Genomic DNA, 20,058 nt, shown 5'->3' with positions numbered 1-20,058 from the left:
TGCTTATCTTTCAACTGCATCACCTCCAGCAGGAGCTCGGAGGCCCCTGCTTGCCCAACAGACTGAGTCCTGTGCTAGATCTCCAGGCCACCCACGGAGGGGCCCTCCCGGCCCGCCTAATTAAAACCCCCTCCGCGCAGCCCAACCCTGCTCCCATCCCAACTCCAGGCCCACAGCTGCTCTCCCTTCAAGCTTCACACTTGTGTGCTCCTCTGCGCATCTTTTCCTAGTTATGGGACAGTGAGTTTGGAACTTGTCTTCCTTCCTGCAGTGTGCAGTAGTCACCTGTGACCGAGAACCCAGTGTCCTACAGAAACACAGCCACTGTTCACAGCCTGTGTCGTCCCCCAAAACAGCTTAAAACCAGAAAGAGCTGAAGCATGGTCCTGATGGCTCTGGGGGGGGGGAGGGGTGCGACACCTCCAGAAGTCACACACCCCCTGGAAGAGACCACAGCTCCACCTCGCCCTAGACCCAGAGCCCCGGAGAGGTCATCCAACTTCCTTTATTTATTTGATGTTGCAGGGTGACGCTGAGATGGACTGGGGCTTACAGCGTATTTATTAGAAATCAGTTCCAGCAGAGTGAGGTGGAGGAATCAAGGCTGGGCAGAGGGAGAAGTGGACCTGCAACGCAGTCCAGCCATGCCTTGGTCAACTCCGTGGGAACTCCGCAGATGTGATCAGCAGAGCTGTTGACCCTCAGTGGCCAGGATGGCCAGGCCTGCAGCCCAGAATGCACACGGCACTGAACAAGAGACCGACTGCTGGAGCTGCGGTGGCACATCCCCATGCCACGGTGTTTATAGAGCGAGGAGAACAGACACGATAAGCAACACTTTGGGATGTCATCAGCAAAAGTCAGACAACCCAGTTCCTTCAGAAACAACCTAAAATTGAGCGTATCAACCGACTCCACGATATGTTAACCTTATTTGGATCCCAGTCCAAATAAGCAACCCTACAATTAATCAGCAGAAAATACAGATATTTCATGATACCAAGGGATTACTGCAAATGATGCGTGAGCGTCCTATTGGTCTTATTAAGAGTCCTTATCCTGGGGAGAGCCACACTGAAATCTAGGAATGAAATGCGACGATGTGTGAAGCTTGCTCCAGACACAGTCACAGGGTGGGAGGAAGTGGGTGGGCTTGCCAGTGGAAAAGAGCAGCCGGACTGATCACTGTTGGAGCTGGGAGGGGCACGTGAAGGTTTATGACGCTCTCCACTCCTGTAATGGCGCGCCTCTGCACATGTCTGCAATTCCTCACAACGAAAGGTTGAAAGTGGGCCTGCCAGGCTTCTCAAGCTCACCTTCAACCTCCAGGGTGCTCCTGCCCCAGCTACTGAGTTGGCCAAGATCCACCCCACACCCCACCCCGCATCTCTCCAGTGATCAAGGGTGGAACGCTGGTCCTCATGTCACCCACGGCCCACCTGACATCCCACCCACACACCTGACTGCATGTCACACCACCTAAGGGCTAGGGGCCCAAGGAAAGCTCTTGTACATGTATATCAAAGACAGGGACCAGAATGATTATGGCAGCTTCACACCTCATGGCCAGAAGAAAAAAAAAAAAATCACGTCCATCCAAAGCAGATGGGTTCATCCACTATAAATCAATGGACTGCTATGCAGCCATGAAAAAGATCAAACTTTTGATGCATGCTGCAACATAGATGAATCTCACTGACTGAAGTCAGACACAAAAGGACACATATACTATCTGATTCCACGCATGTGAAGCCAAAATTACGTGGACTGGGGTTAAAGGACAAGCTAATTACCAGGGGAAAAAATGCCTGAGGGTTCTTGGGCATGCCAAAAATGTTTTAGATGTGTGACTATGCAGATTAGTGAATATGGTAAATTCCATTCACTATACTCCTCCTTTAAAAAAAAAAGGTCATTCATTTATTTATTTTATTTGAAAAAGCCAGAGAGAGAGCTCAGCACCACCTGAGGCGTGGGGCAATGGTCCTCCCGTAAAAGGCTCAGATTGAGAGAGCAGGCTGTGAAGAGGAGACACACAGGCATCTTAGTCACGTGTGACTTTTTATTTATATTGGAAGGAGGAATACCTTACGGTGCATAAACCTGTACTTCAATGTCTGTTACTTAAAAGGTAACTGCCCTGTCCATTCACGCTAACCTGTTAAGAGTTTAATTCTGACACTGACATTTAATGTTGATTTTTTAAAGTAAGTTTTAAAGAGGCTTTTTTTAAAAAAAAAAAAAAAGGATTTATTTATTTGAAAGCAGAGTTTCAGAGAGAAAGGGAGACACAAAGAAAGATCTTCCATCTGCTGGTTCACTCCCCAAATGGCTGCAACAGCCAGGGGTCGGTCAGCCTAGGTTAGGAACGAGGAACCAGGAACTCCATCCAAGTCTCTCAGGCGGGTGCAGGGGCCTGAGCACTTGGGCCATCTTCTACTGCTCTCCCAGGCCACAGCAGGGAGCTGGGTAGGAAGAGGAGCAGCCGGGACTCCAGCAGGTGCTCATATGGGAGTGCCACAATGTCAGCCCTGATGCTGCCGATTTGATTACAGAAATCTAAGAGAGCTGAGTTATCTGCACAAGCTGGCCCACCACCCTGGTTCACCCTGGAAGTCCCACCTCCCAGGGAACTCGAGTCCTGAGCAGAGCAGGTGGCTGGTCACTACAGGAAAGCCCAGTGGCCTGGAATAACCCTGGTGCTCACATGACTTAGGGAAGGGAGATGGTGGATCTAGAAACTGGGGGTAACTCAGGGAGCCCTCCGTCCCCAGCTCTACAGACATGGGTTTGGACGGTAACTCTGCTCCACTTCTCCAAATCCCTGTAGGAAACTCAGCCTCGGGGCACCCTGGGCAGCACCCCCAGCAGGCCTGGGAACACTCCTGTTCCTGCCCAGTTGGCCTCCCCTTCTTGTAACCTTAGAGTGAGAACCGCGACAACACACCCTCTCTGCTTCCTGCCTCGGGCCCAGCACGGAGCCTCGCTCGCTGCCTCTGTCTCTCCAGACTGACTCTTCTCTTCACACAACTTTATTTCCTGAAAAGAACATTCACATACCATCTTCCCAAGAGGCCAGATTCTTTGTGGCTTGTACAGCACGCCCCCAGGTCACATGGAGTATTTTATTTTAGATGTTGTTGGAAGGAGGCTTCAGAATTAACGGAAAATGCACAGCTAGTGTAAAATCCTTGTGTGGGCAGTGAACCAATCAGCAGCCCCCTCCCCCATTTCATAATAATCCTGGGGTGGATATTTAGCCTCTCAATGAAGATACCGTGTCTCACATCTGAGTACCCTGGGTTCCATTCCCAGCTCCGGACTTCAGCTTCCTGAACTGGCACAAAACGTGGGAGGCATGGGGATGGTGCTGTGGCGTAGCGGGTAAAGCTGTGGCCTGCAATGCCGGCATTCGATACGGACGCTGGTTCGAGTCCCAGCTGCTCCACTTCTTATCCAGCTCTCTGCTATGGCCCGGGAAAGCAGTAGAAGATGGCCCAAGTCCTTGGGCCCCTGCACCCATGTGGGAGACCCGGAAGAAGCTCCTGGCTCCTGGCTTTGATCAGCCCAGATCTGGCTGTTGTGGCCATTTGGGGAGTAAACCAGTGGGTGGAAGACTTTCTCTCCCTCTTTCTCTCTCTCTCTCCTTCTCTCTCTCTCTCCCTCTCTCCCTCCCTCCCTCCCTCCCTCCCTTTCTGCCTCTCTGTAACTCTGCCTTTCAAAGAAATAAATAAATCTTTAAAAATAAATAAATAAACGTGGGAGGCAGCAATGCTGGCTCAGGTGACTGGGTTGCTATCACCCACATGGAAGACCTGGATGGAATTCCTGGATCCTGGCTTTGGCCCAGGCCAGCCCTAGCCCTCGCAGGCATCTGGAGAGTGAACCTACAAATGGGGGCTCACTCTTTCTCCCCTTCTTTCTAAGAAACAGTTTTCTAAAAAATAATAGTAATAAAATGATCTCTTTCAAAAGTACATGACACCACTTTTCCCATGAAACTACTCATTGTTATCCATCTGATCTATCTAAGAAATTGTGCTTGGCTTCACAGCCTGGTGGTAGCTCATTAGAGTCATTCCCACGTGGCTGGGAAAGCTGATCCTCTCCCTCTTCCAGACAAATCTGCATTTACCTGCTGTTAAATTAATGAAGATCCGCTGGAGGACACATCCCAGAAAGCATTACCAGGGGCTGGCTTGTGGTTCCATGGATTAAGCCGCTGCCTATGACACCGGCATCCCATATCAGAGTTCAAGTTCAAGTTCCCGCTGCTCCACTTCCATCCAGCACCCTGCGAATGCGGGTGGGAACGCAGCGGAAGATGGGCCAAGTGCTTGGGTCCCTGCTTATGTGGGAGACCTGGATGAAGCTGCAGGATCCTGGCTGCTGCCATGTGGGGAATGAACCAGCAAATGGAAGGTGTGTGTGTGTGTGTGTGTGTGTGTGTCTCTGTCACTCTACCTCTTGAATTTATAAAACAAAGAAAGAAAAGAATGACCAAGAGGGGCAGCAGGCAGGGGAAAATGCTGGCACTGGAATCGGTTTCCAGCCCCACCGCTCTCCAGCTATGAGACATTTCCTGCCTCGCAAAACCTCGGTTTTCCCATCTGTAAAATAAATCATTCGGACAAAATTATCACCCTTTCCTGTCTTCTGCTCCAAAGTCCTATGATCTTTCCAATGCACTGTATTATCTTTCACTCACCCTTTGTTGGTTATTTCCAATGCAGAGTTCAGGAACCAAGGGCCAGGCAGCCCTCTGTATCTATGGAGTCTGAGTCCTGGTTCAACCAACGGCAGAACGAAAACACTGTCTTTGGAAAACAATTTTGTCCGTACTGAATATGTACAGACTTTGTCTTAACATTCTTTAAGCAAGACAGCACAACAACTGTCTACACAGCATGCAGACTACACTGGAAATAAGTCACTTAGAGAGGATGCAACATATATAAGAGGTAGTGCATAGGGTACATGTGACTGCTACACCATTGTCATTCTTACTGGTACCTCTTTCTTTCTATTTTGTTTGCCAGGAACATGATCTAGGTCGCCCATTTTCGTGGCAGGAGCCCAGGTACTTGAGTCATCATCACCTGCTGGCTCCCAAGGCAGGAAGCTGGATGGGAAGTGGAGGAGTCAGGACTGGAACCAGCACTCTAACACCCGACACAGACGTCTCAAGTGGAGTGCTCAGTGCTGTGCCAAAGGCCCGCCCACCACACGTGTTGTATGAGGGCCTGGATCATCTGCAGATTTTGATCTCCACAGAGGTTCTGAACTGTATGTTAAAAACAAAATCAGGTCAAGAACAATTACAACACAGAATGTATTAAAGATGCAAGAAGTCGATGTTTGAAATACAAAGAATAAATATTTGCACTTCAGAGAAAAAACACCAGTAGCTGACAAAAACATGGGAGGACAGTCACCCTCAGCAACCAGAACAAAATCAAAATTTAAATGACAGTGACCCTCCATCTAACTGGAAAGTAGAAACTATTGATAATGCCGACTATTGGCAAGAAGGTACAGAAATGACAGTATAACTCAGCACAGACTTTTTTGGGGCTGATTTCACATTATCTACCAGAATGCAAAAGTTTAGTGCCCTTTGACCTGGATCCATGGCCCTGCACTGGAGAACATCTACACATGTTGCATCACTGTGTGCCATTACAAAACAAAACTGGACACAGACCAAATGCCTTCCTCCGTGAGAACTGGTCTCGGTGCACTGCTGGCAAAGGGTGGTTAAAAGTAGTTTGTTTCCCTTTAGGAATCTGCACATTGGACTCCGGGACTGTATTTAAAAAGCTGAGGTTAACACTTCTCTCGGCCAGGGACTGCAATTTGCATTTGGCATCAATCGACCACGTGGAACCGGTAGCTTCCCTCCTCCTCGTGTCAGACAGGCGGATCACATCTGAAGGGGGCACTTCCTTTCCCCCTGGCCAGTCTTCACCGTGGTCGAGGGAAACAGGAAGGCAGCCAGGCATGCAAAGATAGAAACCCCATGGGAAGATGGTCCGAGTTGAGAGGTTCTTTCCTGTATGTACAGCAAACACGCAAGTCAGGCCGAGAGACAGAACAGCCTGAACAAGGAGAGAAATCCAAGCACCTCCCCCCGCATACTGCCAGGTGCCCCAAATACCGCCAAAACCATCAGCCTGACCTCCAGTTATTTCCCAGGGTCCCAAACGAACCACTGAGTCGGGAGGAGAACATCTGGGTCAGCCGGAGCACCAGGAAGCTGGGGCGGAAAACAAGCCCATCAGGAGAGAGGAAGTTATTTCGTCTTCAAGTTTAAACAAGACCTGAGCGATTCAAAGGGGGCAGTGCCCAGAGAAGGGCCTGCTTTCTTTCCACTTGGGAAGTTCCCGTGACCTGAAGTTTCTGAACAGACTATACTCTATAAAAATGAAACGGCAGACGGTCTATCTAAAAGCAAACAGAAAGTATGTTTACAGAAATTAACCAGCTAGAGTGGACTCTGGGCTCCACGATCACACACACACACACACACACAGAGCCAGTCGGCCAGTCGTGGCCACTGCTGCACCAATCAAAGTGCCTTCAGCGATCCGTGTCCTGGATGTCTGACCACTGCCCCAGGAACCCAGTGTTTTTAAAGACACACTCATTTCTGGACACGACCTTCTCAGGCTGTTCCTAGAAGCAGTGACCATTCTTGTTTTGTAACTATAAAAAAAAATGAGAGGCCAAAACCCTCACCAACTTGCCCAAGAACAGAGAGCCACAAGTCAGGAGCAATGTGCCAGGCGTGCGGACAGAGCGCATGGGAAAGGCTCCACGGCTCCTGGGAGCCAACACCACGAACGTGAAAATGCACGTGAGCATTTCCATAGTCCTTCTGGATGCGATCTTTCCCCAAACAAGAATATCCTTTGACAGGGAAGAGTTCAGGAAGCCTCTTCCTCCATCCAAACTGGTTTGCCGGGACGCCTAGTTCAACAGGTGGGAGGAAGCAGAAATCTGGGCAGCAGGACCCGCGAGGAGAGCCAACTCCAAACAGAACGCATCATCACCCCAGCAAGCTGCCCCGACCTGGATGCCAGGTTAACTCCCCTTCTGGGCGTAAGTCAGACTTAACAGTCGGAGTCAAGAGCGACCAGCCAATGGTGTTCCTAAGACATTTTCTCAGGGATCCCTAAAACTAGCTGCTCACTCATCCCGGCAAGGCCCCCTGGGGATCCAGTCCTGGTTCTAACTCTGGCTTTCAAATAAATAAATCTTAAAAATAAAATACAGGTTGCCCCTCTTCCAGGCCAGCTCTCTGCTGTGGCCCGGGAGTGCAGTGGAGGATGGCCCAAGTGCTTGGGCCCTGCACCCCATGGGAGACCAGGATAAGTACCTGGCTCCTGCCATCGGATCAGCGTGGTGCGCCGGCCGCGGCAGCCATTGGAGGGTGAACCAACGGCAAAGGAAGACCTTTCTCTCTGTCTCTCTCTCTCACTGTCCACTCTGCCTGACAAAAAAAAAAAAAATGGGAAGAAAGGTACAGAGAGAAATGGAAGAGAAGTTTTGTTGGTTTTTTTTGCAGCTTTCCTTCCCACAAAAGAACCCACAAACACAGAAGCTCCAGTCAACTAAAAAAGGGTGCCAGTGAGTATCTGGCCTAGCAGTTAAGATAACCAAGTCCTACATCAGAGTACCTGGGTTCGAGCCCCAGCTCCATCCCAACGCTGGCTCCCTCCTAAGTGCACCCTGGGAGGCGGCAGGGTATTCAAGTACCTGGGAGACCTGGATTGGGTCCAGGCTCCCAGCTCCAGTCCCAGTCCAGCCCCGGCCATTGCAGGCATCTGGGGAGTCCACCAGTAGATGGGGGGCTCTCTGCCTCTCAAATAATACTTTAATAAGTAAAAATGAACACAATCCTTGGAGCTTGGAGCTTGGAGCTCCTCCTCCTAAGCTGCTTCCAAACTCGCCCCCTTCCCTACCCCACCCCGCGTGTCACTCCAACACGGAGTCTGTGCTTCTCAGCACTGGGCTGGGGACCAGTAACCCAGCAGCACCTGAGGACCTGACAGAACAGCAAAACGCCCCAGCCCCACCTGGACACTCGGAATCAGAAACAGCAGGGGCGGGGCCTGGCCACCTGCGTTTTATGAAGGCCCCAGGTGATGCCGATGCCTGCTCAAATCTGAGAGCCCTGCCTGGTGCTTTATCTCCCCAGCTCTTACTGCAAGCTGAGTCGTCTTGTTTATTTATTTAAACACCTCACCGACTCTCATCCTCCTTTGCTGCAGAATTTCAGCTGTGTGCAAACTGGGACCCAGTCTGTACGGCTCAGGGCTCAGCACCTCCTGTGGCTCAGAGAGGGGCCACCTCATAATAAGGGGCTCAGTAACCATTTGTCCAATAAGCAGTCTTGCTATCTAATTTGCCTGTTTTCCCCCATTTCCTAGGAGTTGGACCCAGAAGGAGTTAAACCACCCCGTGAGTCATCTGGGCCAGCCCCGGTTTATCTGGCAGCGTGTGATAAGGCTCCAAGGACAGGAGATGCAGCGGGGCACAGGCTGGCTGCAAGGCCCCTTTGCCTAAAGTTCCAGGCGGGAGAGCTGGCTCCCATCCGCTCTGAACTCACCTCGCTCATTTCAGAGCCAGAGGTGCTCCCGGGAGGATGACCCGTGGCCCGGGAATGGGGGCCTCTGCAGGTGCATCAGCCATTAGGAGCCCACCCTTCTGGGTGGCCCTGCGTGCAGTCACCCTCCCTCCTCACACCCAGAGCTTGTGAGCAGCTCAACCCTTATCAGGTGCAAGTGGGAGGAAAGGCGGATCCTAGGCTGGGGAGAGGCAGGGAAGCAGCCATTCATAAAAAGGAAGACAATGGCTGCCCCTGACATCCTGTGTACCCCCTTGATCTCATGCAGTCCTCCAAGGAGCCTCAAAGGAACGCATCAGGAGGTCGGTTTTCCTCGGAGGAGAAATCTAAGGCTTGGAGAGGGGCGCTTCCAAGGTCCCAGGGCGGACCCTGACTTCTAACAGCTTTGACCCCAAAGTCCCTCATGACCTCTGGCCTCTCTCTCCATGGCATGGACCAAGCCAGCGGCAGTCTCTCGAACAGACACATGGGTGGGAGGGAAACGTTTCCAGGAGGGACCAGGCCAGGTGATCTCAAGTGCCCCCTTTCTCCACCTGTGCACCCGCCCTGCCCTGAGGCCACCACGCCTCTCCCACCGCAGGACCCTGGGTCTGCCTGGGACAGTTAATATTAACCTGGGACTGCAAGCACCCCTGCGGGGCTCCGTGGCCCACCCGGGAGGGGGGCTGCTGAGTCACTGGCTACGTGGCAGTCACGTGTGCTTCCACTGTACTAACTGCGATGGCCGGAGGAGGAATCCCAAGCAGCTTAGCACAAAGCAGCCCCTAACTGACTTCCCCACTTGTACCCAGCCACGCCACCTGACAGCCAAGGGCAGGCAGCGCTGCTGTGGAATGAGGATTTCCCAAGAGTGCCCTGGGCTCACACCTGCCCGCGTGGATGCCCAAGGCACAGGCCCCTCTGCCCCGCCCCCACCCTCCCATCCAAAGTCCAAATCACCTCTGCGCTGAAGACAGGCACCTGAGACCTCCCCCCACCTGGAGCGCGCTCTAGGTCTCTGGGAAGGATGGAGAAGCTGCGCTCGGCTCGCCCGTTCGTGGCGTGCAGGCTCGTCTCCACCCAAGCGTGTTTGAAACCTCCGGGGTGGGGGTGGGGGTGAGGGGGTCCCAGAAGCCACGCTGCACCCCGGGCGGGCTGAGGGTCCCTGGGGCGGGGCGATGACTGCAGGGTGGTGTGGGGAGGAAGGAGAGAGCCGCCTAGGGCAGCACGCCATGAGTCCAGTCCCTGGAATCAAACCCTTGACTTGGGGGAGCCAGGCCTCGCCGCCACTGCTGCCGTCCCGCCAAAACATGTCGGAGCTGCGGGCGCTGGCTTGCGGCCCCCTCTGAATCACACCGTTATTAAACCCACAGCCCTGGGCAAGCAGTCAAATCGCCCAGGGCCCATCACCCCGCGCACAGACGCACGGCCGTGACGTCACTTCCTCCCGGGCGCACCTGCCCCACTTCCGGCCGCGCTTCCCGCGCTGACTCATCTAGGCCCGATGACCCCGCCACGCCGCGGGTGCGCCCTTGCTCGCTGCCCCGCGCGCCCCTGTGCGCGGCTGGTGCTGCGCGTGACCCCGGGGTGCGACAGGGAGTTAAAGTGCAGAGGCAGCGGCGTGGTGGAAACATCCCAGGCGATAAGCTGCACCTTTCTGGCAGATAACCCCGGGAGAGAAGAGATTACAACGCCTCTCCGCTGGCCTTGCAGCAGCCCGGCCGATGGAGGCCTCTAACCAGTCTTTCTGGTCCTGAGCACCAACTGCAACCGCATTAACAGAATTTTAAGTTTTTTTTTTTCCAAAATAAGCAGAGTCGCCGGGAGCTCTCTTTCCTAACACGCTCCGCTTCGACGTCTTGCTTGCTTTGAGTGAAATCAGACAAACACGGGGAGGCTTTTCGTCTCCCGGGGGGGAGGGGGGCGGCGGTGTTCTTGGTGTCAGGGCTTGGGATCCACCGAGAAGACCCAAGAGCTGTTGACTTAATGAGTCAGCGTTAAGTGCTGGCGCGCTGGCGGGCCACGGTTGCAGAGCTGTTCCCTGGGGCCTTGACCTTTGTCCCCTAGTCAAAATGTCCAGCTGGACCCAGAATCTTTAACCAGGGATCCCATAGCCTGGGACAGCAAAGCACTGGGAGGAGGGACTGTTGTTAGCTAATTCAGAGGAAGCGAGGCAGGGTGCACACGTGGAGCCCATACTAAAGGGAGCTTACGGAGCATGCCGGGTCTTCAAAGTCCATGGGCAGTATGTATTATGAAAACACTCTAGGTGGATTTCAGAATGTTTTGCACCAAAATGAACTTATTTCTTATTTTTTTTATAAGATTTATTTATTTACTGGGAAGTCAGAGTTACACAGATGGATGGAGAGGCAGAGAGAGGTGGGGGGGGGGGTTTCTATCTGTTGGTTCACTCCCCCAGTTGGCCACAACGGCCGGAGCTGCACTGATCCAAAGCCAGGAGCCAGGAGCTTTTTCCGGGTTTCCCATGTGGGTGCAGGGGCGCAAGGACTTGGGCCATCTTATACTGTTTTCCCAGGCCATAGCCAAGAGCTGGATAAGAAGTGGAGCAGCCAGGACTCAAACTGGCGCCCATATGGGACGCTGGCACTGCAGGTGGCGGCTTTACCCCCTACACCACAGCGCTGGCCCCATGAACTTATTCCTTAATCCCATTTTCCATGAACTTTTTGAAGTCCTTGCACTTGGGAAGAGCAAAATATAGAAAACGTAGCAGAGATCCAGAGTGATTAGAGCCGTGACATCCCAGTACAGTCGCTGTGTAGGTGGAACATGACGAGGAGCTAGGTTTGTGAAGGGAGGGTGTGCACAGCAGTGGCGGTGAGCGGTGGGTTGGGAAAGGGATCGTGGGACAGAAGACTCCTATGGGATTCACATCAGAATGGAAAAGCAGCTCTGGCTCCTCAGGATGCCAGGTACCCTCCTACTCCACCTCTGTACACACTTCCCTGGGCAGTCTCACCCACAGCTTCGACTGCCACCGTGATACCGTGACTCACACGTCTCTGCCTCGGCAGTTGCGGGCCTTTCTCCTCCACTCCGCTTCCGGTGGTCTGTGAAGCAATTTCCCTGCTGTCCCAATGAGTGACTGGGACTTTCTTTTTTTTTTTTTTTTTTTTTGACAGGCAGAGTGGACAGTGAGAGAGAGAGAGAGAGAAAGGTCTTCCTTTGCCGTTGGTTCACCCTCCAATGGCCGCCGCTGCAGCCGGCGCACCGCGCTGATCCTGGCAGGAGCCAGGAGCCAGGTGCTTTTCCTGGTCTCCCATGGGGTGCAGGGCCCAAGCACTTGGGCCATCCTCCACTGCACTCCCTGGCCATAGCAGAGAGCTGGCCTGGAAGAGGGGCAACCGGGACAGAATCCGGCGCCCCAACCGGGACTAGAACCCGGTGTGCCGGTGCCGCAAGGTGGAGGATTAGCCTATTGAGCCACGGCGCCGGCTAGGGACTTTCATCTCTCTGCATTCACCTGCTCTTCCCTGACCGCCCAGCCCTGTGCCCACCAAATGGAAATGCCCAAACCAGACAGCCAGGGCTCATCCTGAAATCCTCTCCCTCCCCAAACCCCAAGTGCACACCAGGTCAATCCTGCCTTCTATCTACCTGACTTACAGGCCAGCCCCTCCTCCCGAGACCAGGATGTGTTTTGTCTCAGTCTCGGGGCCTCATGTCTGTTGCGTTTTGCCTGTTCTCCCAGGACCTAGCCTTGGTGCCCTCAGGTTGTTCATAGCTGGTTGATCTTGCTTTTTAAAAATATCTGTGAAACCCTTCTTTACCACTTAATGCACATGAAAACTCTCTCAAAAAGCAGGCCATAAAAGAGAGACATGGGCTCTGCCCTAAGGCGTTGAACTTCAGTATGTGCAGCGTTTTCAAAGAATGATTTTCCAGGGTTAGCAAGACTGCCTAGCTGGAACAGGAAACAGCCAGACGATGACCGTTGTTAATGGCGGCCACTGGTAGGCCATCCGGTGACACCCTGGCTGACTCAGCAGTGCTTCCCCGGTTTCTACCCCTTCACCAAGGTGGTTAAGGTGATTCTGCATGTGAGACTTTCAAGGTCAGGTCCATCTTCAACCTCCAGGTGTAGCAAGTTCCCCCACCTTTGTGAGTCACTCAAGGATGTCTGAATGGATTGTGCCTGCTCACACCCCTGGGCCTGACCGTGACAATGACGTGGTCCCCTCTGGTTCCCCTGATGTCTCAGTGATTTCCCTGCAAGGATGATTTTTCCCCCTTACAGGTGCCATCTGGTAATATTTGGAGACATTTTTAAGGGACATAACCTGGAGGAGGGAGGGTTACTGTCACTGTCAGTGGCATCTAGTGAACAGAGGCCAGAGATGTTGCTGAACAAGCCCCAATGCGCAGGACAGTCGCACACAAAGGAACCTCCGGCCCCAAGTGTCAGTAGTGTCAAGTGTCGCGTCCCTCGACCAGCAAGGAAGACGCAACCCGAACTCTTCTTCAAGCAGTTTATTCAGGAACCTTGAACAAGCTTCTTCTTCCGCCTCCTTCCCTCTCCCATCCCTCTTATAGCCATCAGCACACCAATCAAAAGCAGCCAAGTGGCAAGGATTGATTGGTACAGCAATGCGGAAGCCGGAAGGGAGCTCAGCCATCTCCTTATTAGGAGTTGTTTGTTTCTCGCCAGTCCTTCCGGGGGGAAAGGAGCCGGCGCCATCTTTAGGGCGCCGTGCAATGGCTCCCCACAGTCAAGGTTGAAAATGTTGGCCCAGACTTGGCTCAATCCTCACCCAGCGTCTCTGCAAAACTCCCCTCTCCTCTGTGAAAGAGAACCCGGGGCCCACACTGTGGTGCAGTGGGTAAAGCCTCCGCTTGCAGTGCCAGCATCCCATATGGGCACCAGTTCAAGTCCAGGACGCTCCACTTGCAATCCAGCTCTCTGCTTGTGCACCTGCAGCAAAAGATGGCCCAAATGCTTGGGCCTCTGCACCCACTTGGGAGACCTGGAGGAAGCTCCTGGCCCTTGGCTTTGGATCAGCCCAGCTATGGCCACTGCAGCCATTTGGGGAGTGGACCTGCAGACAGAGGATCTCTCTCTCTGTCTCTGTCTCTCCCCTCTCTCTCTGTAACTCTGACTTCCAAATAAATAAATAAATCTTTGAGGGGAAAAAAAGTGAGAACCCATCCCCTTGAATCTCTCTGCATCACCTGTCTCCCGTAGCACTAGTGACAATGATGTGACCTTTGGCTTCTTACTCCCTTTCCCAACCTCCTGGATGGCAAGAGAGGTGTCTTTCTCATCCCATGGGGCCCCTGGACATGGTGCAGGAGTCGGTGACTGAGGTGGAAAGAGATGTCACTGAATCAGATCAAGGCCACAAAGCAACTCGGTAACACATCTGAGAGTACTGTTCACCACCAGGACTCAATATGGCCTCTTACGGGGGGCCTTCAAAAGTTCAAGGAAAGAACTGCATGGATTTCACAACTTTAGCACCAAAATAAACATATCTTTTCATTCCATTTCCCATGAACTTTTGAAGTACCCTCGCATTTCCACCACAATTAGTGGCATTTAGCATAAACGACAACATGTGCTTGGTATCATAGAACATTGTTGTCAGACATGGAGTACTTTTCACTTCGGCATACAATGAAATTAGCTAGTAAGCCAGCACATCAAGGTCAAAAGCTGGCACCGCGGCTCACTAGGCTAATCCTCCGCCTTTCAGTGCCGGCACACTGGGTTCTAGTCCTGGTCAGGGCGCCGGATCCTGTCCCGGTTGCCCCTCTTCCAGGTCAGCTCTCTGCTGTGGCCAGGGAGTGCAGTGGAGGATGGCCCAAGTGCTTGGGCCCTGCACCCCATGGGAGACCAGGAGAAGCACCTGGCTCCTGCCATTGGATCGGCACGGTGCGCCGGCCGCAGCGCGCCAGCCGCGGCGGCCATTGGAGGGTGAACCAACAGCAAAGGAAGACCTTTCTCTCTGTCTCTCTCTCTCACTGTCCACTCTGCCTGTCAAAAAAAAAAAAAAGCATATTTCAAACACCAACTGTTGCTCTTAACCAAATATAAAAACATATACACATGGTCAGTGTGTGTGCTGCCTGGAGAGGGCTAGAAGTGGGAGCATCTTTCAGAACAAGTTCTTGGGTGGACTGTAGAGAAGGAAGAGGTCTCAGGCCACGGGGGTCCCTCCCCTCCCTCCTGGCCACACGTGAAAGGGGAAAGGCAAAGCCTCCTCAAAGGCAAGCCTTCCCAACATGTGGCTAACTCACCCAGACTCCAGATGGCCAACTCAAGCCACTGTGTAGAAAAATGAGGAAAAGGTAAAACAAATTCACTTGTGTCCCACCTGGCTCAACCAAATGTGTGCTTGATGCCACCAAAAAAGATGCTCAAAATGCAAGTCCCCATGCAGCCTCACCACAGACACAGCCTCGATCAAAAGGCCTTTCATTCACCCAAGAGCCTGGGCAGCAACCCAGGCAACCAGAGGAATGGAACTCACTATGAAGGTGTGGACATTAAGATCGAAATGTGAAATAAACGAGCCACAGGAAAGAGCCAGACTTAGCACCAAAGATAACACCTTCCCTTTCTTTTTTTTTTTTTTTTCTTTTTTGACAGGCAGAGTGGACAGTGAGAGAGAGAGACAGAGAGAAAGGTCTTCCTTTGCCGTTGGTTCACCCTCCAATGGCAGCCACGTTGTAGCTGGCGCACCGCGCTGATCCGATGGCAGGAGCCAGGTACTTATCCTGGACTCCCATGGGGTGCAGGGCCCAAGCACTTGGGCCATCCTCCACTGCACTCCCTGGCCACAGCAGAGAGCTGGCCTGGAAGAGAGGCAACCGGGACAGAATCCGGCGCCCCGACTGGGACTAGAACCCGGGGTGCCAGCACCACAAGTGGAGGATTAGCCTAGTGAGCCGCGGCGCCAGCCGATACCTTCCCCTTCACCATGCATGGATTTCATGTTCAGTTTTCCGGTGGACCAATGCCTGTAGCTGAGAGCCTCGAGGTGACGGCTGGTCCCCAGGAGCCCACGTGGGAACCACATGGAAGGGCTGTAGGGGCCACATGCTTACAAACCTGAGCAGACGCAGCTCAGTCACAGGGCTCTGCTCACAGTGGCACCCAGTGAAGGCCACCCTGAGCTCCTTCCACATGGATGTGTGCACTAGCAAGAACTTAATGTTGCACTGTAACTGTTGCACTTGATGCAACATTAGGTAGAAACCCAATAATACACTAACATCCCCTATAGATTAAAATTGGGGGGGGGGGTACCATTGTGGCGTAACAGGTTGACCTGCCACCTGCAACACTGGCATCCCGTATGGGCACCAGTTTTAGTGTTAATCGTTCCGCTTCCAATCCAGCTCTCTGCTAATGGACCTGGGAAAGCAACAAAAAGTACGTTCTTGGGCTCCTGCACACACATGGAAGACCTGGATGAAGCTCCTGGCTCCTAGCTTCAACTTGGCCCATCGCTGGCAGTTGCAGCCACGCGGGGAGTGAACCACTACATGGAAGATCTCTCTGTGTCACTTTCTGTCTCTGGGTAACTCTGTCAAATAAATTAATAAATAAATAAATCTTGTTTATAAAAAGATTATAAATGAGCAGCATTGTCCCTGTGCATAAGGTTGCACGTTGCACCCTGCAAAAGAATCTTTTGTCCCAAGCGTGGCTCTGGGTCCTGGGATATCACACCTGCAGCTGCTGCTGCTGCCACTGTCCCTGTTGGCAAAGTGTTGTCCTCTTTCTTCCCTCCAACAAGCCCAGCATGACAGTGTGTTCTTCAAGGACCAGGAATCCCCTTCTGCTGGCTCCCAAGCTGGTTTGTTAGGTGGAGAAGGGTCACTTTTAGGAACTGGACTTCCTCATGGCTCACCCGATGGGATCAGTGCAGGCTCTGTTAACTGCAGGCTGCCTGTCCTCATTTCTCCTGATACTCCTCCCCTCCCCCAAAAGGCTGACCTTCCATTGACCTCCAGACTTCTCTGCAGAGTACAGGTGACTGGCCAGGTACAACAGTGGAAACCATGTAAATTAGGAGCATGCATGGGGGGGCCGGCGCCGTGGCGCAGTGGGTTAAAGCCCTGGCCTGAAGAGCCGGCATCCCGTATGGGCGCCAGGTTCTAGTCCCAGCTGCTCCTCTTCCCATCCAGCTCTCTGCTGCGGCCTGGGAAAGCAGTAGAAGATGGCCCAAGTCCTTGGGCCCCTGCACCTGCATGGGAGACCTGGAAGAAGCTCCTGGCAGCTCCGGCCATTGCGGCCATCTGGGGAGTGAACCAGCAGATGGAAGAACTCTCTCTCTCTCTCTCTCTGTCTCTACCTCTTTCTGTAACTCTGTCTTTCAAATAAATAAAATAAATCTTTAAAAAAAAGAGCATTCATGGGATTTGGAGGGTCCCAGAATTAGACCTTTGTACCCAAGGAGAAGTGGACGTGTAGACAGCCATCCAGACGGTCCTTGCCCTCTGCCTTTGGGTATGTGGGTGTGTAAGGGAAAAGGAAGTTGGCCTATGACAGTGGTTCTCCAAGTGTGGTCCTGGGGTTGCCACTGTGTCTGGGAACTTGTCAGAAATGCAAATTTTCCTCCCCCACCCAAGACATATTCAATTCAAAACTGGGTGGGCCCCTGCAAGCTGGTGTAAGGCAACGTGTGAGACCCACTGCTCTGGGAAACCTGGACCCACTCCTCACTATTCTTCTTGAGGGTCGTTCTGTTTGCAATTTTGGTATATCTCGGCCCAAAGTATCTGTCTTTCTTTTCAGACCCTCTAGCAGAGTGAAGAGCAAGAATGGCATGAGATAGGTGAGGAAGACAGGAACGCAAATGACCACAAGAGAAAGAAAGTCACAGAGATGGGAGAAGGGATTCCCCAGTCACAAACACAGCAACCAGGCAGGAAGTGGGCGGACCACAGCTTCTGTCTCTTTCCAGGCCTTGACCCTGACCGTACCCTCACCTCCTGCAGGAGGGCCGACAGGCTCTTCTGAAAGCTTACACCAACCGTTGGCTGTGTGGGAGGACAATGAGGGGCAAAAGGACAGAGCAGGGCAGCAGAAGCCCTACATGGCCTGATCTTCACACGGGAGTACGGAGTCTCAATGAGACGATGGATATAAAGTCCAGGAAAACTGTAATGTGCCAAGGAATACGTTATATTTATTCTGTATGTTATCGTCATTTATTTGAGAGAGAGAGAGACTCCCCCATACACTGATTCTCTCCCCCACATGCCTACAACATCCAGCACTGAGCCAGGGCAAATCCAGGAATCAGTAACTCTTATCCAGATCTCCCACATGGGTGGGTGGCAGGAATTACCTAAGCCGTCCCCTGCTGCCTGCCAGGGTCTGCATAGGCAGTAAGCGGGAGCCAGGAGCAGAACTGAGTTTTGAACCCAGGTACTCTGATATAAGACATGGCCATCTCAACTGGAATCAAACACTAGGATAAGTGCCCACCCCTCTCTATTTAGAACTTAACACCACTCATCGTGGGTAGTTGTTAAATGTTTGCTGTATAAAGTAATGAATGTCTATTCACCTAAAAAACCATTCCCGCAGCATTGTGCAAGGTTGTCTCTCACTCTCCTTTTCTCTCACCCTTCTTTTCTTTTCATTTAGAATTTGAACACGACACCTGAAGGCCCAGTAGAGACCTGGTGACCATGAGGTGGCAGAGAGCATGCCGAACACCAGTGCACTAAGGATGGCAACGGCAGAAAAGCACCGAGAGCCAGTCTCTGGCAGCTACTCAACAGCTGTACGAGCTCTGGGCTGTGCCCTCTGCGTTTGATTTAAGCTTTTGCTTGATGCTGGCAACCAGATGCACTCAGCCAACCCATGGCTCTTTCAGAATGGAGACATGGGTAGGTGGGGTGACCATAAATGGAGGAGTGCTGTGGTTTGACTGTGTCCCCCAGAGTCTGTGAGTGGAGACTGAACCCCAGCCCAGAGAGTGTTGGGAGACGCAATCTAGACAAGGTGTTTGGGTGGATGAAGGCCATTATCGTGGGAGTGAACTCCTGAGAAAAGCGTGAGTTTGATACCCTCCCGCCCTGGCACTCTAGCCCTGCCACCTTCTGCCGCACATGCTACCCAGCCGTGAGCCCTGCCACTGAGCTTCCCGGCCTCCAAGACTCCGAGGAACAAGTCTCTGTTCTTTGTAGATTGCCCCTTCTCAGGTATCCCATTATGGCAGTGCCAAATCCGCTAAGATAGGATGTCATGAGGAGAATGTCATTATTTTTTTTAAAAGATTTATGTATTTATTTGAAAGTCAGAGTTACACAGAGAGAGAGGGAGAGGGAGAGGGAGAGGGAGAGGGAGAGGGAGAGGGAGAGAGAGAGAGAGAGAGAGAGAGAGAGAATCTTCCATCTACTGGTTCACTCCCCAATTGGCTGCAATGGCCAGAGTTGGACCAATCTGAAGCCAGAAGCCAGCAGCTTCTTCCAGGTCTCCCACGCAGGTGTAGGAATCCAAGGACTTGGGCCATCTTCTGCTGCTTTCCCAGGCCATAGCAGAGAGCTGGATCAGAAGTGGAACAGCCGGGACTCAAACTGGCGCCCATATTGGATGCTGGTACTGAGGCAGAGTCTTTACCCACTATACTACAGCACTGACCCCAAGAAGGTCATTATGTAAAAGGAGTCCGAAAAGAGGCTAGAGAAAACGCAAGACTGTGACAGCTCCCCATAGCTCAGTTCTGTAAAACTGGGGAGAACAACAAGGTTGAAGGTTCAGCTCCAGGGGGCGGCTAAGATACAAAGCTATAGGACATTTACCTAGAAGTTCTTGAACCTAAAAATCTTTTCTGGAAGATTCCATCAGCGTGATGTGGTGTAGAGTTGAGGCCCACAACCTGCCGACCAAAGGGAACAGATGTGCCTGCGAGGAGGGCGAGGAGGGGTGGGGCGTCCATGGGCTGGGCTTACAGTTTGTTTATTGATGCACTGGACACAATAAAACCACACTGCTGTTATCAAAAAAAAAAAAAAAATGTGTGTAATCCTTGTTGCTTTCCTGATACCAGACTGTTCCCCGTGGTTGGTTAGAATATATTTTGTTTTGATGTTTATATTGGCATGTTTAGATGTCGGGTTTAGTCTTCTGAAGATGAAGTTCAGCCATTTTGTAACAAACAGCACAACCAGTGTCTGTCACTTTCCATGCATAAAGTTTAGTGAGATGTTCTATGTAAGATCTGATTTGCTAGTTCTTCCTTGTAGAGTTATAAATGGAAAGATTACACTATCTGATTAATAGTTTCTTCATACTCTGCATATAATTTGTGGCTGCAGGATATTGTAATTTGTTGCACACTATGTAACAAACAACTGAAGATATGTTTAATAAATATTGTACTTATTGGAGAAAAAAAAAATTGCCTGAATTGTACTGTATGTAGCTGCACCACAACAGATTCTTACCGTCTCCACAAAGGTCAGAG

The 20,058-nt window shown here is 52.1% G+C and overlaps 1 long non-coding RNA gene across 3 annotated transcripts in view; it reads right to left on the bottom strand.

Moving 5' to 3' along the window:
• The window catches only part of LOC138849838 (uncharacterized), a 171,779-nt gene extending 165,068 nt beyond the window's left edge, over positions 1-6,711 (bottom strand). For all 3 annotated transcript variants that reach the window (XR_011389056.1, XR_011389057.1, XR_011389058.1), the window contains exons 1-2: positions 6,179-6,711; positions 5,014-6,052 (exon numbers count right to left, since the gene is read on the bottom strand). This is a non-coding gene — a long non-coding RNA (uncharacterized lncRNA). The remainder of the gene's footprint in view (positions 1-5,013; positions 6,053-6,178) is intronic.
• Between the last annotated feature and the right edge of the window lie 13,347 nt (positions 6,712-20,058).

Source organism: Oryctolagus cuniculus, chromosome 5, assembly GCF_964237555.1.
Source record: "Oryctolagus cuniculus chromosome 5, mOryCun1.1, whole genome shotgun sequence".
NCBI lineage: Eukaryota > Metazoa > Chordata > Mammalia > Lagomorpha > Leporidae > Oryctolagus > Oryctolagus cuniculus.
Note: the sequence above shows the minus strand (reverse complement) of the source record. Positions and strands in the feature narration are given on the sequence as shown.